Raw genomic sequence first — 4,706 nt, forward strand, 5'->3', positions numbered from 1 at the left:
GATTGCTGCATCACATGGTAGTTTTACTTTCATTCTTTTGGGGGAAAAAATAAAAGGCTGTATCAATGTATGTCTCTACTAGTGTACAAGGGCTCCATTTTCCCCACAACCTTGCCAAAACTTGTTATCTTCTCTTTTTTATATTAATAATTCTAGCTGTGACATAATATTTCATTGTGGTTTTGATTTGCATTTCCATGATCCTTTGGAAAGATATCTATTCAGGTCCTTAACCATCCTTAAAAATTTATTTATTTATTTATTTATTTATGTATTTATTTATTTATTTTTAAAGATTTTATTTATTTATTTGACAGAGAGAGCGAGAGACACAAGAAGGTAAAGCAGCACAGGGAGAAGGAGAAGCAGGCTCCCCACTGAGCAGGAAGACCTATGTGGGACTCGATCCCAGGACCCTGGGATCATGACCTGAGCTAAAGGCAGTCGCTTAACAAGTGAGCCACCCAGGTGCCCCAAAATTTTTTAATTTTTTAATTTTTAGTAACATATAATGTATTATTATCCCCAGGGGTACAGGTCTGTGAATCGCCATGTTTACACACTTCACAGCACTCACCATAGCACATACCCTCCCCAATGTCTATAACCCAACCACCGTCTCCCTCCCTCCTCCCCCTGACAACCCTCAGTTTGTTTTGTGAGATTAAAGGTCTCTTATGGTTTGTGTCCCTCCTGATCCTATCTTGTTTCATTTTTTCCTTCCCTACCCCCCAAATCTCCCACACTGCCTCTCAAATTCCTCATATCAGGGAGATCACATGATAATTATCTTTCTCTGATTGATTTGTTTTGCTCAGCATAATACCCTCTCATTCCATCCACGTTGTCGCAAATGGCAAGATTTCATTTCTTTTGATGGCTGCATATTATTCCATTGTATATATATATATATATATATATATACATATATATCACCTCTTCTTTATCCATTCATCTGTTGATGGACATCTAGTTTCTTTCCATAGTTTGGCTATTGTGGACATTGCTGCTATAAACATTCAGGTGCGCGTGCCCCTTCGGATCACGACATTTGTATCTTAGGGTAAATACCCAGTAGTGTGATTGCTGGGTCATAGGGCCCAACAGGCTACTTGAGAAGGATGAAGCAGGAGGACTGAGTGGCCCCAGGACGCCCATGCAGGGCTGCCCTGCTTTCCAGGTTGGAGGTGGAGACCTTGCCCATGTAGTAGCTTGATTTCCACCTGGTTGAACGTCTAGCCATTGTAGGCAGTCTCCCTGCTGCCCACCATCTCTGGCAGGAGAATGGGGTCTGGCAGGTGCGCCTTAACTGCCTGGGGTTGTCAGTGGGGGAGCCTCCTTCCTGGCCTTGCCCGGGGGCTTTAGCACGGAGTGCCATCTCCTCCATCAAGAGGGGTCAGCCTCCGCCGCTGGGGAGTGCTGTGCGGTGGCAGACCCTGCTCTGACGCTCAGTCCCAGAGCCTGTGGAGGTGCACCTGGGGGCTGAGGCAGAACCTAGGGAAGGTGAGCTTCTTTTGCTGCTCCACTGCTGCCATCTCATCAGCTTTTCTAAGACAGTTTTTCCTTGACACTGGGGGAGAGGGCAGGAGACCCCTGCCCCTTGTGTGGGGGCTGAGAGGATGCTGCTCTGAGGTCTGTGGTGAAGAGCCCTCCTGTGTCAGTGGGCATGGCTCTTTAGAGCTCCTGAGCCTGCCCTGCTCATTTCTCTTCTCTCCATTGTCCTCCCCAGGAAGGATGAGCATGAAGACACGTGGCCTCATGGGAAGTGTGGGAGTCTCACAGCCTTTCTAGGGTGTCTCATGAGTAACATTGAGCCCAGGGCTGACTTCTGTTCCCTAGGAGAAAGGGAGAGCCACCAGTTGTGTCAAAGCCCTGGACTGCAAAGCTGGTGCTAAAGGAGGGGCAGGGATTCCTAGCTCCCATCCAGCACGCCCCTGCTGGTCCCAGGAGACCAGAAAAAGGGCTCCACTCACACACATTTTTTACCTTACAGTTCTGAGGGTGCAAGGTCCCAACAACGATCTCACTGGACTAAAATCCAGATGTCCACAGGGACCTTCCCTTCTGGAGGCTCTAAGAGAGGGTGGAAATTAGTCAAGGGAAACCGCACATAAATGCAGTCCTGAGGTTTTAGCAAGGGAGCTCCTCTGCCCTCCTTACCTCCTAGGGCACTGCAGCCCCAGGGGAGGGGCTGATCTGACCTTACTGGAACTTGACATTGCACAGGCATAGGCCTCTACTAACCAGGCCAGAGTCAGGAATGCTAGCTTTTCCTCCCAGGGAGACACCAACACTCTCCCGACTCACAGTTCACACCAACGGACTTTTAGAATAATCTTCCCAACTGACCCCTTTTCTCTAAAATGAAGAGTGTCCCTCCCATTTGTTCTCTGGATTCGCTTATGGATTTGCCAATGTTGGTTTGTCCAAGATCACCTTCCCCTTTTATTCCCAACAAATCCCATTTTTGCTGGTAAAATATCTGGCATTTTCTATTTTTTTAGATTAACCAGGCAGTGTGTTTCTTTGCCTGTTCCAGCTGGAGGCCCCTCCTCCATGCTCAGCCACAGCAGGCAGAGTCCTTCTCACACAGCATCCTTCTGACCTCCTTCTCTGCCTCTTCCAGTTTTAAGACTCCCTTGTTATTCCAGGGGGCTGCTAGAGGATCCAGGATCATCTCCCCATCTCAAGGTCCTTAACATAAGCATCTCTGCAGGGTCCCTTTTGCTGCTGAGGGAACACATGCAGAAGTTCCTGGTGATGGAGATTTGGAATACAGCTGAGGCTTGGTGGAGTGTGGTAGGAAGCTAATGATGAAGAAAGAATTCTTAAGATGTTATTCTTACAATGTCTCTGGTGCAGAATGTTGGTTTTATTAAAGCATGGGAACAGGACCCTTGGGCAGAAAGAGCTGCTGCCCTGGGGTTGGCATCCAAGGCCCATTAGACACTTGGGCATTAGGGATAGGGAGAAAGGGAGGTTTTCAAATGAACTTTCATATGCTAAGAGGACCTACAAGATACTAGAGGCCTTTGCCATTGTCAAATTAGGTTGATTTTCCCTATTGTAAGGTATTACTGATAAGACAGTTGCAGCTTCCTGGAACTGTCATGGAGATCCCACCCAGGAGTAGGAGGTCAGGGGTTCAGAGAGTCAGCCTGTGCGGTGTCCATGGACACTGCCTAGGGAGGGAGCATTATTTTGCTCAGTGCCACACTATGAGCTCAGGTGACAACTAAAGTTGAATGCCCCTCTCTTCCCCAATCTTTTCGAATTTCAACAATCTGGTAAAAGGAAAGCCCTTCCTCAAGGCGCAATCAAGATGAAGGCAAATCAGGACCCTAGGACACTCCATCCACGGCCATACAATTGCCCAAGCACTGGTCTCTTGGGAGTATTTGTTTTGCTTTGTTTCCCAGACCTGGATTTTTTCCGTCCACAGGCCGACTTTGTTGCAGAAATCTCATCCAAGGGGAAACGCCTCGCGCTGGAGGGAGGGAAAGCGGTGGCAGAGGGGGTCGCCTGGCACCCCGCTAACCCCCTGCTGTGAACTCTGAGCCAGTCTAAGGGAGCAGAAGGGATGGTTTCCTTTGGCCCGGTCCTCAAAAGCGGGATCCTTGGGAGTTCTCTCTCCAGCGGCCACGAGGGGGCGCCGCGTCCCTGCCCCAGGAGCCCGCCTGGTGAAGAAGCCAGCCCTGGTGGTGTTCTCAGGGCTTGGGATGTTGCCGGCAGGTGTCAGCCAGAGGGCCAGCCCAGAGATTGCGGACTTTTGGTTCCCTGCCCCATCCCGCAGGGTGTCCAGACCTGGGGGTTGTGTGGGGGACTGGCTATGAGGCTGAGCCCCACAAGTGCAGCCAAAGCATTCTGTCTCCTCAAAGCAGGTTCTAAGGAGCAGGGGAGAGAGGGAGAGAGAGAGAGAGAGAGAGAGAGACACGGATCTGCGCTTCTCTGCTGGAAAATCCTCCCTCATGTTCCTCTCAGGTTGGGGCAGCCTTCCCTGTGCTGAGTGCTCTGTGTGCGTGCGTGCATGCGTGCGTGCGTGCGTGTGTTTTTGACCTCACGGACGGGGCGTGTCTGATGTAAATCAGTTACCGTTAGGCGGCGGTTCTGGGCGGGACAATTCCTGGGGCAGAGGATGAAGCAGTGCTGTGGCTTCCATTGCATTAGGAAGACTCCTGTGGAGGGTGAGGATGCTTGGGGCAGGAGTGGGTGCCGAGGGTTTTGGGGTGTTGGTTGGTGAGTGAGTGTGTGTGCAGGGCGATGGCTGTGAGGCTGGTATGGGGCCAGCGGAGGCGGAGCCATTCATAGTTACCTCACAGAGAAGATACCTGTGTCAAAGTAGGTGGTTTTCCCAGGCTGAGGCTTGTCCATTCCAAATGTGGGAAACTTGACTGCCTGATTTGTGATAATAAGGGACTGCGTTCACACTCCCCTTAGATGATAACTGTTCAAAGATAGAATACGCTTTTCTTTGTGTTCTCATAGGTTTTTCTCTTTTAAGACGATGATTATAGTTGTTGGTGTTTTGGCCCTCGCAGTTACTTAATGAACGCATGGTTTTTAGCACATTTAATTACATCACTGCCTGGTGGTATGTTCTGGTGGTAAGTCCTGAAGGAATAAGGTGAAATTTCTTTGGTAATTTGAGCCAGATTAGTTGTACAGCTGGATCAGAATAAACACACATTTGTCAACTAGCAAATGTT

General features: G+C 49.4%; 1 pseudogene; it reads left to right on the forward strand.

Moving 5' to 3' along the window:
- Window positions 1-4,304: 4,304 nt before the first annotated feature.
- LOC116568428 lies at window positions 4,305-4,436 on the forward strand (annotated as a pseudogene).
- The last annotated feature ends 270 nt before the right edge of the window (window positions 4,437-4,706 follow it).

This window comes from Mustela erminea, chromosome 10 (genome assembly GCF_009829155.1).
Source record: "Mustela erminea isolate mMusErm1 chromosome 10, mMusErm1.Pri, whole genome shotgun sequence".
In the NCBI taxonomy this organism is placed as follows: domain Eukaryota; kingdom Metazoa; phylum Chordata; class Mammalia; order Carnivora; family Mustelidae; genus Mustela; species Mustela erminea.